Source organism: Halictus rubicundus, unplaced genomic scaffold, assembly GCF_050948215.1.
Source record: "Halictus rubicundus isolate RS-2024b unplaced genomic scaffold, iyHalRubi1_principal scaffold0215, whole genome shotgun sequence".
Taxonomy (NCBI): domain Eukaryota; kingdom Metazoa; phylum Arthropoda; class Insecta; order Hymenoptera; family Halictidae; genus Halictus; species Halictus rubicundus.
The window spans coordinates 184,407-204,989 of NW_027488756.1; positions in this window are offsets into that span (position 1 = coordinate 184,407).

Genomic DNA, 20,583 nt, shown 5'->3' on the forward strand with positions numbered 1-20,583 from the left:
GGTCGTGGGTGGTTCGCTCTCCGTGGGTGTGGGGGGCGGAAGCGGAGGTATCGGGTTAAGAGGATGGAAGGTTACTCACCCTGGGTCCGGTCTCGATCGCTCGGCGGTCGGGTCGGCGCTTCGGGAGGTTCGGCACGCTGCGGCGTGGCCGGTGCTGTGGTCTGCTGACACACGTCGGTGCACTCCTGGGGATCTTATCGGCTATTTCGGTACGCGGACTACGCGTGTTAAACTCCGGCGATTTCGGCGTCGCGGCGGAGCGGTTTTCGGCAGGATCCGGCGGTTCGCTTCGGTTTCGGTTCGCAATCGTATTCGGATACGTCCGTACTCGCGCGTGGCGGAAAGCCAAAGGGACCGTTTTCCGGCTCGTCTCTCTCGTCTTCTAGGCGAGGGGTGCGGTGCGGTACGGTTCGCGGCCGGCTTTTCCGGCGTCGTCCTGTATCCGGCGCGGCGATACTTCGTCATGGCGGGTTCCGGTTCCCGCCAAGATCGGTTCGGGGGAGCGGGGATCGTCGGCCGTGTTCGGCTCGGAACAGGCCTGGCGCAGCCAGGTCTGTTACAAAAATTAAATTATTGATTAAAATGTTAAATTAACATATTCGTGTCCAGCGACCTCAAAAACCCTTGCGCACGGTTTTCTTTTGGAAAGGTTTCTAATGTTTTCTTGGCCGGCTTTTGGGCCTTTGGACGTTGTGCTGCGCGCTGGAAATTTAGTCAACGAAACCTATGATATTGGTTTTTTCCTTCGTTTACGAGTTATAAACGTTTGGGAAAAATTGCAATTTTTAACGAATTCGACTTATAAATGACAAATATCGATAACATTTTCAGCATGGATATAATTTGTTCGAGTTAATGGAACACATTTTTTGAAGTTTCAATAGAGGCCCAGATAAAAACGTTGTAAAATGTAACTTTTCCTACATCTTCGACTAATAAAATAATCCTTGTAGCTTCTCGAAAACACTCAAGTCTTTTGGTGTGAATGCTGTTCAAAACGGTGTTGATTCAATTTTGCTCTTCACTGATACGTCTCCACCCCGTGGATTTCCGACCCATCCCAACGATTATGTACCCGATTCTTTCGAATTATTACACACCTGCAGTCACTTAGAATCTTTGTTCACGAATCCGATACGGTCACGAAAAAACCGTTCTCGCACACTTCCAAATTCTACACAACACCATCACACGCGTCCAACGAATCAAATCAACTATTATTTCATTTGTATATTAGTTTTCTTCTGGACGCTATGAAACGTTTTTTTACATATATACATTTCACTCCTTCTGTGGTTATGTTACCACAAAACAGAGTCAGTTTATGTAATCGCGTGTTCAATGTACAATGAGACCGACAGGCAAAGTACGTATACACGAAGCGCGAGAAGTGCAAGAGGTACAAGTAGTAGATTTTCTGGATTTCCTCCCTTTATATCCTGATCTTCGGAAAGGCGTTACCTTTCCGAAGATAGGAAGGCGGAGCTATGCTTCGCGGGGGTAGGAAATCCCGCATCTGTTGTTTATGGTCACTGGCAAAGGTGGTCGCCAAATGTTTGGAAAAAAGGTCTTGTCGGGACCGCGCGTGCCGCGCGGTCGGACAGGCCCAGCGGTACTCGGCTGGCAACGTTTATGATGGGGTAGTTGAATTTTCTACACCCGTAAAGTCATTCGGAAATAAAATAATTTCTGCCATCCTGCAAAAGTCAGGGTAGGTTTTATTACCTTAGACCCTAACATCTGCAGGCGGTCAACTCTAACATCTTGCGATGCGAATCGCGTACCGCTACACCTTCGATAATCTTATAACATAATTTTTTTTTCTTTTCCAGAATAATGGAACCTACTCGAGCAAAATTTGAGAGGCTGTCGGTGGAACATGATGTGGAGCTGAATCAAACAGCCCCAAAACCTCGGGTATCAAGGATCCCAATAAGGGTCGGTGACACAACACCGCCCACCGCCTTCCACATCGCGATGCCGGCAACTTCTCAGCATACTGGCCCACCGCCCACGGCATCCGCAACGCTGGAAGGGAGAGCGCTCCCGAGATTAGATGAATATTCATACGTAAGTCACTATAGAATAATCAATAATGAACAGTCTTAGCAATTATACATAATAACATTATTTTTCAGAACAAATTAGCGAAACCCATAAAGCGGGCGGAATACCGCCACAGAAACCGTGGCCAACGCAAGAAGAAGCGGCTCGACGTGGGAGGAGCCAGCGGAGGAGAACGCGGAGGAGCCAGCGGAGGAGCCAGCGGATTTTTATTATGGACATCAACAATAAAAAAAAATTATTTTTTAAAACAGGGAGAGTTTATTTTCCTGCATCCCTTCTCTTCCTTTCCTATAAGCTTAATTAAAATGTAAATAAACGTTACTTCTATATCATAAATTTTCAATCTTGTACATAAGCATATTCTTGTTATTTCATTTTACAGTTACATACAATGATTATTCTTTAAATTTTTTTTATGGAAAGAAATTATTTTTTATGAATTTGAATCTAAATTATTATTTACACGAACAATAATCAATAAGAAATTTAAATAATAAATATTGTAGGAATTGTTGGAGGTCAAGCGGTCAGGTATTGCAGTGAAGTTTTGTATTGCAGTAACGTTTATTGGACCTGTATAAATATTCCTCTTGACGCTCACCCACGTGTTCTCTCACTCTCTCGTCTGTTTCGTACGAACGGCTCTCTCTCTCTCTCTCTCTCTCTCCCTCCCTCTCCCTCTCCCTCTCCCTCTCCCTCTCCCTCTCCCTCTCCCTCTCCCTCTCCCTCTCCCTCTCCCTCTCCCTCTCCCTCTCCCTCTCCCTCTCCCCCCTCTCCCCCTCTCCCCCTCTCCCCCTCTCCCCCTCTCCCCCTCTCCCTCTCCCTCTCCCTCTCCCCCTCTCCCCCTCTCCCTCTCCCTCTCCCTCTCCCTCTCCCCCTCTCCCTCTCCCTCTCCCTCTCCCTCTCCCTCTCCCTCTCCCTCTCCCCCTCTCTCTCTCTCTCTCTCTCTCTCTCTCTCTCTCTCTCGCTCTATCACTCCGCACTCTCGCAAATCTCTCGACTCGCCGAAACTCGGACAATAACTCTTGCGCTCCCGCGACCTACCGCATATTTATATTGGACTAGTTACACATACATGCATACATACATACTACACGGTCATTTTCATTCTAAGATTCTTTCTTTCTTTCACTCACGCTCTCACTCTCTCACACTCGCTCTCTTGGACATTCACCTGTCGACCGTTGTTTTGGCGACTCGCGGGTGTCCTTTGGCAAAAACGCTTTGCGTTTTATCCTTCCCCACAATATAATTCAATTTAGATTCAAATACTACTTAATTTAAATAATAATCATTGTATATAAGTATAAAATGAAAGAAGAAGAATATGCTTATGTACAAGATTGAAAATTTATGATATAGAAGTAACGTTTATAGCTTCTTATTTACACGAAAAAGGTATACCTTTTTGTAAGGAAGAGGGGGAAAATACCGTACGCACACCCCAGACTGGGGTAGTGTGGGGCTCAAGTATATTGCAAAGAGCAGTTTATAAAGGGTCAATTGTGTTTCCTAAAAATCCAATTTATGTCTGTACAGAGCCCAAATTTCGAATTTCCACCTCATCGGGGAGTAATTAACAATATTCGGCAGCATGCAGCCGGTCGCGAGGCGTACGAAACAAGCCTGACGTTACGAGCCGCGTAGCGGCAAGTGCAAGGGTCAGAAACCTTTTCAAACTATCGCTTCAATATTGCAATGAGCAGTTTATAAATGGTCAATTGTGATTCCCAAAGGTTCAATACATGTTTGTACAGAGCCCAAATTTCGAATTTCCACCTCATCGGGGAGTAATTTACAATATTCGGCAGCATACATATCGTACATACGTAACCTGTACTATCGATCTGCATTATCGACCGTATTCTATCGCAACATACAGTGTTTGCCGCGGAGAGACCGTGGCACTAGAAACCGGAACCGCAAAATTGTGCCTTTTTTCTAGTCATTTTACGTCTTAAATAAGTAAGTAATCAATTAAAACTGCATACCACCGTGTTTGTACATGTCTTCGCTATGTCTGTATAGAGCCCTTTTTTCGATACGAACACTAAATCTCGCGAAATTAAGAGAATCTCTCAGCGGCAGCCATCTTGTGACGTCATACTTGCTTCAGAATTCGAATTTTCTGCCGAATATTGTTAATTACTCCGCGATGAGGTAGAAATTCGAAATTTGGGCTCTATACAGACATAAATTGGACTTTTAGGAAACACAAGTGACCACTTTTAAACTGCTCATTGCAATATTGAAGCGATAGTTTGAAAAGGTTTTGACCCATGCATAAGCATATGGATTTGAAACCCTGCCGGCCCCCTTAATTGGTGAACGAGGGGTTTTTCCAATGCCCAGTCCACAACACCTACGGACTGTTTCCTTCGCAACTGATGGAGTTAGGGGTAGAGAGCCTAACATGAACGGCTGACTTTTCCGGTATGGGGCGAATCCCCGAGGTACGGAACTCCCCTCACGGGGAATGGTCAATACTGCATGTTAGTCTGGGTTCCGATTAAGCGCAAAATGTATATTAGCCGTGTTAACATCATCGGGGACGACGATGACTTTAAGGAGGGAGGACTGTTACGTTCCGAACAATTATTATTAGTTTCTGAAACCATTTTGGCTTTGTCCGTCGGTATCACTGTGATTGATAATTCTTGTAATTGTGGGATTTCTCTAATTGATCACAGTGTGGCCTTTGACGATGTTTAATATTTTAGATTATTCCGCGGTGAATGTATTAATGTAACAAATACCCTTCTTGGAGTCAACGCCGTTCGAAAATATTTAGTTTCATTTAGCAAAGCGTTTCTGTGAATAGTAGATCGACAAAGGGAGAGGTAGCGACGCCCTGCTCGTCACCTTGTTTAGTATTAAGCGACCTCGTCAGTCGGGCCGTAACATAAGGCATGTTGCACCAATGGTCGGGGGAGAGACTGGCTTATGTGGTGTTGAGTATGGGAGCGTGAGGGTGTTCGGTAATTCTTTGCAATTGTGGGGCCACCCTAACCGAACGCACCGAGCGTCGTCTCAGGTATGTTGACCGTTGAAGGTTTTCCTTTGTTTACACGAGCTACGCCGTTCGGCGACCGTTGGTGTAGGCATGGGTGTGTGAGAGAGAAAGAAGTCGCAAGAGTGAGAGAGGAATGCGTGACGCGCGTGATTGGGCTGTCAAACTGAGACCCAAATTTTATTGGCTAGGCGCGTAGAGAGGGGAGCTGGCCAGCGGGCCGAGCTAGCCGAAACGCGGCACGGAGCGATCCTTCTTCGATGTACAAGCGCGAGGTGCGTGTCGTCGAATCCGTGAGATCCGTATTAGGCAGAGTTTCGTCTTAGGGTTTCAATAGCGCCCGGGCGGAAAGTCCTAGATCTCTCGTTAAATAGTTGTAATTTGTTTTAAACATTAACTCGTCTTGCCGAGCCCGTTGTGCTCGTAGTTTTAGTTCAGTATCAGTTTTACAGTAGCTCGTTAGCCCCGCGGTATCGTTATTCGCGTGGCGGAGTGTTTAACGATTTAGGGTGTCTTCATACTTGCCGGAGGCGAACGTTAGTATGGATACTACCACGATTTTCTAATCCACACGCACCGGAACCATAAAAAGCAACCTGAGAAGGCGCTCGAGATGCTCGCAACAAAAGCTAAGACCCGCACACAGCGGGGGTTCGCTACCTAACTCCCGAACAGTTTACTCCCCTCTACACCCCGGGGATACCTATGCATCCGCTGAGAGCTGGGCAAGCCGTTGGGCATCCGTTTTCGGCCGCCCGGCACAAGTCGCCTGGCACCGGCGGCCGCCACCTGGCAGAGGCAGCGTGGCATCGGCCGCCGGTGCCACGACAGCATCCGCACACAATCCATGTTCGAAGTAGAGAAAAGAATATTGTTCATCTGAGTTGTAATGTTAAGAAGTAATGGTTCAAACTATAATCTAATTTAACGATGGAACGATGAAAATCAGCTTCACAAATCAATTTTAGCATAGTTAAATTATATCTTATATCTTATAAGTGATTACAAGTCAAAACTCCGGAGAACAAGTTTAAAATGATTAGAATTCATTGGTTGCAAGGTGTGTTCGAAAGCTGGTGGAAATAGTGGAAAATTGGAAAAGTGGAAATATACGTATAACATTTGGTTCGCAAGCATCTACGGTTGTAAATCTTAGTACGCTAACGGTGTACAAGGTTCCGCATGTGCTGCATTCGGCTGGCTTAAAAATTACGAAAGTGCTGGGTACAATCGGAAGGATTTTTGATTTATGACGTCCATGGTCGGTAGGTCGTCGATAGGGATTTTTATACCTGGCCTTGGTCGCGTGCTTGTCGCGTCGTACGTAAGGTCTTACGACGCAACCCAAAAAAAAAAAAACCATTTTAATGTCGCCATTCTTTCAGTGTCACCATTTTTGGGGAGTCTATCGTTAGATCTGCCTATGCTCATCTCCGCCGCGCCCGCAGACCCAGTATCTTGGCTTCGACGTCACACGCTACATAGTATATGTGACCGCTGTAGCCAATATCTCGACTATAGCCGAAAGTACGTGTGAAACGAGGCCTGTCCCTTGCACTCTGATCCAATCGGCCGCGCATTCGTACCTATGCTCTGACCAACGAGACCGAGGCAGTGAAGCACCCAGCGTGCGTCCTTTGCTAATTGTCTTGCAAGGGTAACTTCAACTCTGTCGCACTCGAGCGCCTATGTTTACGTCTACTGTCTCGTCTCATTGGACAAGATATAGATACGCCATCGCATTCCTGCCAGGGAACCTTCCATCTAATCATTTTTAGGTTATTATGGACAAGAATTCAGAAGTTTTCCATATACATTTTTTCGTGTCGTAAGACAAAACGATGCAATTTATGTGGAATTAATTCTTCTTATTCTACAAGTTACCATGTGATTGAGTCATTACACACGATATCGGACACTTTTGGGTGTATTGTTTCGGATTTCTTCCAGTTGCACTTGGACCACAACACATTTCAATGTCATCAAAAGTCGAGACATAGTCCCCCAAAAATGATCGAATTCACAAGGCATGATCCCCTTCCTAACGTGAATACTTCCTATAAAAAAAAAAACAACTATTCTCGTTTTTACAATATATGTATAATTTACGTTAATATATAAGGATGTGTGATGCTGTTTCACGAAGAGGTAGGAACGATTCCTATTTCCATAATGTTCTAGAGGAGAGATACCGATAGTTTACCTAAGGACCTGTAGAGCCCCGAGAAACCTTTTTTTTTTTGTGCCACGCACAGCAGGGAACTGTCAACGCGGTCTCGAAAGGCCATCTGGTAATGATCAGCCGCTTGCTCAGCCGCCGGACAACGGCGGTCTCTGGGAATAGTCCAATGGCCGGAACGAAGGCGCTCGAGCTTCGACAGAATATCGGTAACACGGCATTTGGACCTATAGTCCGTACGTAAAACCCTCCGGTCCCGGCAAGTATGAAGAGACCCTTAACCGTTTTAATTTTAGCTTTTAGATACATTACTCAACGGCATATTGTATTCTCTCTTTGCGAGTTATTTCCACCGTTGTATTGTGTGGAGAGAGACATTGTAATGGTGAGTGGTTTTCGTTGTGTTTTTATATTGTTTATATTCATGTGTGATATGTTGCTAAACTGTTGCCTTGCCGGTCCCTTTACAGCCGTGCGGGTTATGTTAACCGATTTCACTCTATTGTTTTCTCTCCGCATTTGCGTAAATATATTCATATGTAGTTCGTTCATCTACTCGAACCCATAGTTTGTCATTCAAATCCTCCTGTTCCTTTATGCTGTAACCGTCGGGAGAGCAGCGGAACAGTGGGTAGTAAATCTGGACGATTAGAGATATCCCGCTCTCTCGGTTTAGGCTTATGCCCTTCCGGGAGTTCGCGTAGTCGTCACACTGGTGACCGAAAAATGTGTTTAGTTATTTATGTTGATGATGGGCTTTTAGCAGCTACGCGGAATTTCTTAATAGATCAATTCTTTACTGAATTAGCGAAGGAATTTAAAATAACTACCACAAAAGAAGTAACGAATTTCTTAGGCGGAGAAATTGTCAGATTAAAGGATGGTTCTATATTTGTACACCAGACAAAATATATTGAAAGCATTTTACAAAAATTTAATTTAAACGAAGCAAATAGTGTCTGTTCTCCAATAGAGGCAAGTTGGGATGCAGGTAATTCAGAAGGAAACAATTGTAAAGCGCCCTATAGGGAGGCCGTAGGTAGCCTTATGTATCTTCAAGTATTTAGCCGGCCCGATATAAGCTATGCCGTAAACATTGCTTCGAGAGCTCTAGAAAAACCAAGCGAAGGACATTGGCTACTCGTTAAGCGAATAATGAGGTACCTCAAGGGTACGTTAGACTTAGGATTATTTTATACTAAAGGCGGTAATTTTAAGGTATATAGTGACGCAGATTATGCGGGAGACAAGGAGACGCGTAAATCAAGGTCGGGTATCGTATGTCAATACGCGAATGCAGCCATCTCATGGCAGAGTAAGAGACAGCAATGTGTATCATTGTCTACGACAGAAGCTGAGTATGTTAGCGCAGCATCAGCCGTTAAAGAGATTGTGTGGCTAAAGAAATTGTTCAGTGAATGTGAAATTAATGTACAATACACGTTATTAGTAGATAATATGAGTGCGATCAAATTAATCAAAAATCCAGAGTTTCACCAGAGAAGTAAACATATCGATGTAAAATATCATTTCATACGTGATCTACATAATAAAAGCGAAATTGACGTAGAATATGTTAAGAATATGTTAAGACCGATAAGCAGTTAGCTGACATTTTTACGAAAGCACTATGTAAACCGCGATTCATGCATTTAGTAAAGGAATTAGGACTGTTCGGTGCCGTCGCCGCAACAGACGCGGTCGTCATGCGACACCACGACGACGATGAGCACCACTGCTCTCGCCGACTCCGCGGAACAATAGACCACGGGGACCTCCAGCGAAGACGACTGTTTAGGTCACGTTTTTTGGAAACCCCCACCAAAGGAGAATCGACGCTCGATACTCGTCGCGAGGTCGATCGCTCTCTCGCTTTCCGGATCGTGAATCGTTCACACCTTCGTTTTTCGTATCCCGAGCAATCGGTAGAGTGTCGGCCGTTCGTGAAATTAACCGCTCGTTTAACATTATACCGGCGATCCTAAGATTATTGTTACGCGAGTGCTTGGTGCCCGCCAAGTCTCGCGATCAGACGATATCAAAATAAACCTGGTCATTTTTCGCACCACCCAGTGACGTTTTTCATATCCACGTGGCACCCATCTCGCCGTCTCCTCACTCAACTCCACCAGCCTTCACGAAACACATGTTAATTCGTCTTTCGAGGCCTCCCGAGAGGCCAAGGTGTTCCTACCGCAGGCGCGGAAAAACTAATAAAAAGACTACCGCAAAACCAACGGTGAGTCGTCTCATTTTCTGTTCCGACCATGCCCAGCCCAAAACTCGGTTCACATATTCCAGTGTGAGTATTCCGGCGGTCACGTCCGGCGGTTCGCCGATAAACGCCTACACAAGGACCATTAGTATTATCACACGGGAAAACAAAATAAGATCGAAATATACGTGACAACCCGACGCGGTTAAAAATACGCCGACTTATCTTCCTGCAAGACACGCAGATGAAGACCAGATTACAAATTAGACGCAAAAGAGGAAAATATCAAATTACGCCGAACCATAAGAAAAGACGACGACTTCATCTTGGCAACACACAGCTGACGAAGCAAGAAACATCGAGAAGATCGGGAAGCAGAAACGCCTAAATCAGCACTTCAAGAAAACAAAGGACCGCCCACACTATAAAAAGGAAACCAGCTCTTCAATTCGGATTCACTCAATTCAAAATCAGTGCTACTGCTCAGTTCCGTTGACAGACCCTTGTACCACACACGCGTCGCGCCGGCAGTAAGATAGTGTCGCCGAATTTCGAAACCCCGTTGCGTGAAGTGTCCGCGTGTGTCCCAGCGTCCAGCGGCCACAACCAGCGAGCGCCTACCAACGACTCGGTAATTTAAACGTACTATTAAGCGAACTGTCTATAAGTGCTCTAGCTTATGCGCTATGAGAATTCATCCTTGTATAATCTGATTCAGAACTAGATTCTAAATAAACCAAACCTTTGCCGTTTTTATATAAAATTTAAGGTACAATTTATTTAACCAGCCCTCAATCTCCCGAACCAAAGCCGGTGAACGCAGGTAGGTTCAAAACTGCGCCTTATCCCCGGAAAACTATAAACAGCCCCATCTGGGACGTAACAATTAATTCATATTTAAAAACACGAAGGCAGAATTTGAAGTCTTCAAATAGGCTACTCTTCAAGTAGGGTAGGGAAAATGCCGTCCTAGTCTTGCGTAAGCCGTCGGAAAAAGAACTACTAATCTGCGAATTTAATTCAAAATTCAAGATTTTGGTCTACGGTCTGTAGCGGACGAAAGCGGAGCTATTCTACGCGATGAAGGTACGTAACTTTTTGGGTTTTATACAAACTTTTCATTTCGATAAGACTTTGGACCCCTCCCCTATCGGTCTTTTCGAAATGTGAGGGGTACAATTGAATTTACAGTAAAACGCCATAAAAACCATCATTTGTACCACCTTCGGAAATGCGTCTGCCGAAAAAACGGTTGGGCATTTTATGAACACGGAATAAACTTCGGGACGACCAAAATTGTTTTATTGCCGTAACCGTCAACTACCTGCGCTGACGAATCGGGCAATTCCCAGCGTTAGTCCACCCCCACAAGGAGCGTCTTCCAAAAAATATTCCGCCAATCGAATTTCGAGAAATCAACCCCCCGCCAACGCTCGGTTCACATGCCAGCCAGGAAAGAAGAGACTCTCGAAAACCGGCAAAGCAACAACATCTAGCGTCTAACTCAACAACCTGTAGCATACTTTCTGACCAGTAATGCAGTAAAAATTAGCGATTTATCATCCTTATTTGATGAAATAATAGAAGCAATTTTCAGCACGGGATTAAAAGTACGTGCTGCTGTTTCTGCTCAAAATGCCAGTAATCGAAGTGCTATTAAATATAGAATTTCTGTAGACCGTCCATATTTCATGCCTGGAAATCAAAAAATGTACACGACCTTTGATATACCGCATATTTTTAAATCTATAAGATATCAACTTTTGAGATATGATATTATGTTTGACGATCATAAAATTGCATCGTGGAAAGACGTACGTTCGTTATGGAAATTGGAAGGTGATAAAGCAACGAGAGCTGCTTGCAAATTAACGGAGAAACACGTTTATCCAAATAACTTTGAAAAAATGAAATGTCGTTTAGCTCTGCAAGTATTTAGTCGCAGAGTTTCAGCAGCTCTTTTAACCGCGGGAACGGTGGGGGGAATTCAAAGTCAAACAGTAATGCATACTGCTGAATTTTTCAAAATTCTTAATGATAGTTTTGATTCCTTAAACAGCCGGAGTTGCAACGATTCGAATCCAGATAGATGTAAACTGTCGGAAATTCGATTAAATTCACAAAATAATTTAACTGCATTATTAGAAAGATGTCCCAAATGGTGCACCATTAAAACTAATGGTCAGAATATACCACCATGTTTCGAAGGCTTGGAAATTTCTGTGAAAGCAATTTTGCAATTATGGGAAGATCTCAAGTGCGATGGAATTAATTTTTTGTGTAACGTCTAGAGTGAATCAAGACCCATTGGAAAATTTATTTTGAATGATGCGCACTTATGGTGGAATTTATAATCAAAACCCGTCTGCAAAAGCTTTTCGCTTATCATTGCAAAAAAAAATATTGTATTAAATTGATCAAAACCGGCTCAATCTGCCAATTGTTTATATGATGAGGACGAAACATTACTTCCAAGCTCGAAATATGATGCTACATCTAATGTTGCACTAATATCGACAAATACAAGTCGTGAATGTGAAATTGATCAAGAAACGTTTATTGACGTCGAAGAAGTTGTCATTGATGCGTCATATATAATTGATAAAACATTAGAAGTCACTGCGGTTGAATATTTTGCAGGATTTGTGGCCATGAAATGGGTTACAAAATCTGGTTGCGAACAATGTTCGATCTCATTAATTAGCGAAAATCACGAATTCCTGGACGCTACAGATACATAAGGGACAACGCGCTGATCCCCACTCCAGTGCATACCAATCAGCATGCATTCTAGGTGTCCCCTTAGGCATCGAAGCTATGGTTCTGTAACAGTTATTTCTCGATTCTGTATTTTGGTTCTAGTTTCGGTTATATTTCGATTCTGTTATTTTGTTCGGCCATATATCAGAATATACAATGTATACAAGCAAATGAATCATCGACGATCGACAATCGTATTTATGTAAGTAATTGTTTAAGTAATAAATACTAATAAATAATTATTGAAATAAGACAGTTTTGTTCCGTTATAAGGCAACGGTGTTTGTTCCAAAATAAGGAAATCGTTATCCCCTCCCGCCGCTTAGTGTCGTTACACGAGGGTATGTTACATTTTATCGTTTTAAACGAAAGATACAGTCTTCCTTCCACGAGTGATAAAATTGTATCCCCACTACTATGGGGGAATTTCGATTATACTTACTTATTTAAGAAGCAACGAATGTTTAAAACGCAAAGAAGAACAGCGTGTGGAAAGAAGGAGATGCACAGAGTCGTAGCAGTCGACATAGATACAAAACTTTCTTTTTTTCCTTTTTTTTTTTTTTTCTAGAAATTTTAATAGCATATTTAGATGATTTTTCTGATTAAAATGTGTCTAAACACGGCATAATTTGGAATTTTTTTACTTTTGTACCAATTCATAGTAGCTCCTCTTTAATCTTTATCTCGGGGTTTTCATCGCTCAGCTGTCGTAGTGGTCGACTTCGTGTTCTTCAGTACTGATGAAAAACATGTATGATGGATTCTTGAAAAGAAGCAGAGAAGACAGAAATTTCCTATTCACGAAACGAACATTGGTGCCGTTTCTCGAGACAGAATATATCAAAACATCTTTGCGGTCGATATTCTTCCGATACCGTTTACTGCCAGAAGGAGAAGGACAACTTTATGATCTTGCGGTACCTCTCCCCTCTTGCTGACTCTCCATCTTGCTCCTCTCTCGACTCACAGGAGAACAAAGTCAAGCCAAATACAAGATGTACATATGCAGCAGAATGAGAGGGCATGTTACACTTGTACCACTGCTCGGCCGACCACTTTATAGTTATAGTCGCTACATTCGAGCCTCTCGCAAAGTCAAGCCGTATAGGTAGTGTGATCCAAGAAACGGCAGAAGCCGTTCTGATCCATCTCCGTTTCTTCAACAAAACTGTATTATGTTTTTGTAAGTTTTGTTTATCAAGTCAAATATTTCCAAGGCCTCCAAATGTAATTGTAGAGAGCATGCCAATGCCCGTTCGTGTTCAAGCTGAACACGCTGTTTTTGAGTATACATTTCCACTCGCACCAACATCTTTCTTCTTGATATCTTGCTGTACTGGTCTCCGCAATTCGTTAACTTCTCTCTAATCTTCATCTTAACTTCTCTGTAATCTTCATCTTCGTTTTCATTTTCCTTACAGTTGTTTTGTGACAACAGTAAAACTGTGCATTACAGGATGATCAATTAGTAATGCATCAGGTTCCATTAAACCATCAATTCAATCAATGTGATGAGGCTTCCACTGTTGCAGAAGTGGTCAATGTAAACATAATGTTTTAAAGGTCTAGTGAATGACCTACACCGCCGACAGCGGTCAAAATTCGCTACCACTATCCCGACAGTGATCACTGTTAGCATCCGAATCCCCTTCGACAATTCCAAGAGTGATCAATGAACAAGACATTGTAATTTCTTTTCAGATTTATGAGATTTATATGGTTGAAAAAAGACCAAGCTCGATAGAGTTTTAATGATATTTACTTGTATTCTAGCGAGCTATGGTCACTCATTAAATAAGTATACAACATCAAAATTATGCCGTGATTACACTCATTTTAATCAACTCCTCTTTGTAGTCACCGCGCTATCCTTCTCTATCGTCGGCAAACTTCAAATAACGTAGTAAATACCTACGACCTATACGATCATTGATACAGTTTTCTTTCGAAATAAGACGACGATGCTTTTTCGCAAGAAGAAAATGTTTATCCCCTCTCTTTCTTTTGAAGTTGTCTGCTCGACACCGGCCAGAACGAGAGGGTATGCCATATGCTATCGTTTTTGCAACGAAAGATATGACTGCTCGGCCAACCACTTTGTAGTTTGCCGCCACATTCAAACCTCTGGCACATTACTCCAGAGCCCGGAGGTTTTATCACTTTCGGAGGGAATACTGTATTGCTACACGGCTGACAACTGTATGGTCTGCAACTACCTCTCGCCTCTCTCATTCTCCGTGTTCACTCTCGGGCGACTCCATAACAAAGTCAAGTCGCATAGGTAACCTGATCTGAAATACGGCGAAAGCAGATCCCGAGCTTTCGCCCTATATAGGAACAAAACGATAAATATACAAGTGAGTTTTTACAATTGTGTTCACGATGTTGACATCTACAACATATTAAAAAATCATCGAAATAGGTGAGGTGAGGTGGTACAGATATCAATAGTTGACCGACCTCGTCGAACAGTTTTGTGTTTTGTCAGCATACGCTAACCTTTCATCGTGGTATTTTAGGGTCGCACTGACGATGATTTAGTTGCTTGCACACATTGTATACTCTACGTTCTATCACAGAACCGAATTATAAATGAAACTGGAACCAAAAAATAACAGTTATAGGATCGATATAATATTGGTACTTAAGAACCATAACCGTAACCGATATAAGCCAGAACCGTTGTCCTCATAACAGATAGTATTGAAACTTCGCACACTTATAGATCTCGTTCTCCTGTTCACGAATATATACCATGTCACGTCCGGTGGTTCGACCGTCAATGAATAAACCCTCAGACAAAGAATTATTATTGTAGCGGTACGCGATTCGCATCGCAAGATGTTAGAGTTGACCGCCTGCAGATGTTAGGGTCTAAGGTAATAAAACCTACCCTGACTTTTGCAGGATGGCAGAAATTATTTTATTTCCGAATGACTTTACGGGTGTAGAAAATTTAACTACCCCATCATAAACGTTGCCAGCCGAGTACCGCTGGGCCTGTCCGACCGCGCGGCACGCGCGGTCCCGACAAGACCTTTTTTCCAAACATTTGGCGACCACCTTTGCCAGTGACCATAAACAACAGATGCTTTGTAAGGGGACAACCCCCAAAGTCAACATTTCTTTTATATGCCGCGAACGATTCGACCATCTCGACGTATGGCGACATTGTTTTAAACCTAAATTTTGGATTGCGGCGCGTTATAAAATGGACTTTTATCATCGCGGATATTTCGAAACCCATAATCGGCGCAGATTTATTAAAATATTACGGCTTGCTGGTAGATATTAGAAATAAGCGATTGACCGACAATACGACAAATCTATCGATTCAAGGACAATTGGGTGTCGCAGACTTAAATTGTATCAAAACAATTGCCGGCGACTCTCCGTACCATAAGATCCTTGCCGAATATAAAGACATTACTATCCCAACGCGCGCAGGTGTAGTCGCGAAACATAGAATCACCCATCACATCAAAGTAACACCGGGTCCCACAGTTTTTGCAAAACCGCGCAGATTAACTCCTGATAAGTTAAAGATCGTTAAACAGGAATTCGAGTATTTGTTGTCAGAAGGCATAATTCGACCGTCGAAGAGCCCATGGGCCTCACCTCTCCACCTAGTCCCTAAAAAGGATCAGGGCTGGAGACCGTGTGGTGACTATAGAGCTTTGAACGCACGTACAGTTCCCGATCGATATCCACTACCACACATCGAAGATTTTTCCCACTCACTGTTTGGAAAACGCATTTTCTCAAAGGTAGACCTTGTCAAGGCTTATCATCAAATCCCGATCGAACCGTCAGATATAGAGAAGACAGCAATTACCACACCCTTTGGTCTGTTTGAGTATGCGAAAATGCCGTTTGGTTTAATGAACGCCGCTCAGACATTCCAAAGGTTCATAAACGAAGTTTTACACGGTTTAGATTTCTGTTACGCGTATTTAGACGATATTTTTATAGCTTCTTGTAGCGAAGAAGAACATTTTTTCCATATCCGTCAACTTTTCGCACGACTTCAAGATTACGGTATTGTTATTAATCCTGCAAAATGCATATTTGGTCAAGATACCATAGAATTTTTGGGCTACACTATTAACGCAGAAGGAACAAGTCCCAACTCTGAAAAAGTAGATTCAATTGTAAAGTTTCCACAGCCTAAAAATGTAAAGGAATTAAGAAGATTTTTGGGAATGATAAATTTTTACCGTCGTTTTATTCCAAATGCAGCTAGATTACTGGTTCCTTTAACAGATTTACTCAAAGGTGCACCTCCTCGCGGTAATCCCGAAATTATATGGTCAACCGAAGCAACAATAGCCTTCAAGCAGGTAAAAGAAGCCCTTGCGGAAGCTACCCTCCTAACGCATCCACTACCTGGTGCGAAACTCTGCATCAGTGTAGATGCATCAGATTATGCAATGGGAGCGGCGCTTCAGCAATGGGTAGATGGCACCTGGCAACCGTTGTCGTTTTTTACAAAAACTCTGTCATCTACACAACGCAAGTATAGTGCATATGACAGAGAACTTTTAGCAGTTTACTCCGCGGTCAAAAGATTCAGATACCAATTAGAGGGCCATGTTTTCACTATTTTCACTGATCATAAACCATTAATCTTTGCTTTTAAACAACGCCCCGAAAAAGCTTCACCTAGACAATTCCGCTATCTTGATTTTATTGGACAATTTTCAACTGATATACAGCACGTAAGCGGGAAAAATAACATAGTCGCTGATACACTATCACGGGTTGAACAAATAAGCAAAGTAGTCAATCATACAGAAATGGCTCTGTCTCAACAGGCAGACGAAGAGCTTCGAAGCCTCTTACTGTCTGAGACAGCCCTTAAATTAAAGAAGATACGTTTTCCAACCAGCGAAGGTGACATAGAAGTCTTTTGCGATATCTCCACCTCTAGCATTCGCCCATACGTACCGAAAGATCTGCGAAAAAGAATTTTTAACAGTTTACATGGATTATCGCACCCTAGTATTAAGTCAACTCGAAAATTAATAACCGACCGTTTCGTCTGGCCTTCAGTAAATAAAGACTGTAATAAGTGGTCCAAAGAATGTATTCCATGCCAGAAAAATAAAATTACACGACACACAAAGTCACCCGTAGGTAATTTTTCAGTACCCAGCGCACGTTTTAGTCACATACATATCGACATTGTTGGTCCATTACCGAGTTCGCAAGGTTTTAAATATTGTTTCACTTGCGTAGATCGATTTACTCGCTGGCCAGAAGCTATACCTATGGAAGATATATCAGCCGAGACAGTAGCAAATACTCTTTTGAATGGCTGGATATCACGTTTTGGAGTTCCAAATTTTATTACTAGTGACCAAGGAAGGCAATTCGAGTCACAACTTTTTAAAGAGTTAACTCGATGCCTTGGTTCACATCATATCCACACTACAGCTTTCCATCCCGCAGCTAATGGTATGGTGGAAAGATTGCACAGACAGTTAAAATCAGCCATCCGATGTCACGAAACAGAAAATTGGGTTGAAATACTTCCATTGGTATTGCTAGGCATACGTTCCACATATAAAGACGATATTCAAGCAACTCCAGCAGAGATGGTGTATGGTTCTAGTTTGAAATTACCAGGAGAATTTTTTACGTCCGATAAAGAACAAACCGTAAGTTCCGACTTTGTTACCCAATTGAAACGAAATATGCAGAATATCCGACCACGACCAGCATCACGACACGGTTCATCTAATACATTCATTCATAAAGACCTGAAAACAGCTTCACATGTATTTTTAAGACACGATGCAACAAAACGATCATTACAACCGTTGTATGACGGACCATATAAAGTCATTAAGCGAAATGATAAACATTTTACTATTATAATAGGATCACAGGAAAGAACCGTATCAATCGATCGACTCAAACCAGCGCATATAGATATAGAACGTTCCGAATCACAAACTGAAACTACACTTCCGAGTCTACCATCAAGCGCAGCCAATCAACCAAATACCAATAAAAAAACGAAAGGTATTTTAAAACAGTCTGCGCCGATTAAAACTCGTTATGGACGAGTCATTAGGTTTACCGATAGGTATAAGGCATAATAGTTTGTAAGAATACATGTAAATACTGTATATATTTTTTTTACTGTACATAGCGTTATCACTGGCAAGGGGGTGATGTAGCGGTACGCGATTCGCATCGCAAGATGTTAGAGTTGACCGCCTGCAGATGTTAGGGTCTAAGGTAATAAAACCTACCCTGACTTTTGCAGGATGGCAGAAATTATTTTATTTCCGAATGACTTTACGGGTGTAGAAAATTTAACTACCCCATCATAAACGTTGCCAGCCGAGTACCGCTGGGCCTGTCCGACCGCGCGGCACGCGCGGTCCCGACAAGACCTTTTTTCCAAACATTTGGCGACCACCTTTGCCAGTGACCATAAACAACAGATGCGGGATTTCCTACCCCCGCGAAGCATAGCTCCGCCTTCCTATCTTCGGAAAGGTAACGCCTTTCCGAAGATCAGGATATAAAGGGAGGAAATCCAGAAAATCTACTACTTGTACCTCTTGCACTTCTCGCGCTTCGTGTATACGTACTTTGCCTGTCGGTCTCATTGTACATTGAACACGCGATTAAATAAACTGACTCTGTTTTGTGGTAACATAACCACAATTATGAACTATTATGCTGTGACGTGGCACATTTATTCACGTCCCTCCTGTAAGAGCGCGCGAGCGCACGATTTGCCACAAGGGGTAGCAGGGCAGCGACGACGTCGATGGAATTCGACGATCGCGACGCAATCTGACGATCCGCGGCGCAGTTCGCCTAGACAATCAATAACGTTAACATGTACGGGCGAGAATAAATAAAGTTTCGTTGAAATAAAGTTTCGCGATTACACTCCGATCAAAGATCGAAAGACCGGGCCGCCCTTTGGCAGCACCGCCGCGATAACGGCTGTCGTGATCGCTCTCCCTGGGCACATCCGAGATCCCAGATTGGAGATTAAAGGTCAATGCATATCTGGCAGGCCCGGCCAGCCGGCTCAAAATTACAACCCTGGTTTTGGTCCTAGCGTTTACTAGCGGCAACCGTGTCAGACTTTGGAACCGAATTTCTTCTCTGGCCTCTCGGCCCTTTCCAGATGGCCTTTCGAGAGCGCGTTGACAGTTCCCTGCTGTGCGTGGCACAAAAAAAAATGTTTTTAGGGGCTCCACAGCTCCTTAGGTAAACTATCCGTATCTCTCCTTTATAACACCATGGAAATAGGTAACGTTCCTGGCATTTAGTGAAACATCATCGCACATCCTTATATGTATTTTATCATACGTAAATTATACATATAAAATTCTTCTTAAATAATTTATCATGTTATACGCAAATGTAATTTCTTAATGAAAATATATTAGAAACATCTTTGTTCTGGAAATTCTTCCACCGATTATAAAGTGTAAAAAATTTTTTTAAGATATGGTCGTATTCTACGATTCTTCCTGTTTGAAATTCCGTTTTTTAATTCGCGGAGCATCAAAAACTGCAAATATTTGGTACTTGAAACTGTTATAAAAATATATTAGATTGGAGGGAAAGTTCTGTCGTATTTTAAAGAAAACATTTGAATCAATTTATAAAAATACGTGTTTAATATTATTCAATGATATAATTTCCATTATTTGTAAGGACTTGTTGCCATCTTTCAGGTAACCTGTGCATTCTTGTTTCCCAATTGTTCCGTCGCAAGGAACAATTCAAGTGGTGCTTGCCTTCGGACAATTGTTTATGATACGCTCGTAACTAAGTGATCACCTTCAACGATTAGGCACGGCGCAACAGTGACGACCATCCAGGCTCGCATCACAGCCTGCCTTTCGTTTGTGGTCACTTCCTATGGTTGCGGGATGTCATAAATTAAGTCCTACGAAGGACCACCCAAAACAAAAGGGCACTGTTCAAAAGTGTCAAGGGTCAGCCTTGTTGAGAGACCGGCATCAGCTTATACTCTCCAGGGCAAGCCCATCCAGATTACCCAAACAGGGTGACAATCAGTCAATGATGCGCTGATTGGGTAACGCAACATTCAGCAGAACCAATCAGTGCACTCCCTCTTCCATGAGGACTACCCTTTCAATACATAAAGGAGTCTCACCTAAAAATCAAACGCTCACTAGTTTGATTCAAACGTGAAACATTCAGTTTTGCGTTGACGGGGTTCCGTCGTCGGGCTATGCGAGCCTGGCAAGCGATCAGCTTTTGTCAAAACAATTCTCGTGAGGACGAACGGTTTTTGTCAGAAACAATGCTCGTGAGGATCGCTCGATCTGAGCTCACTTCTGTTCG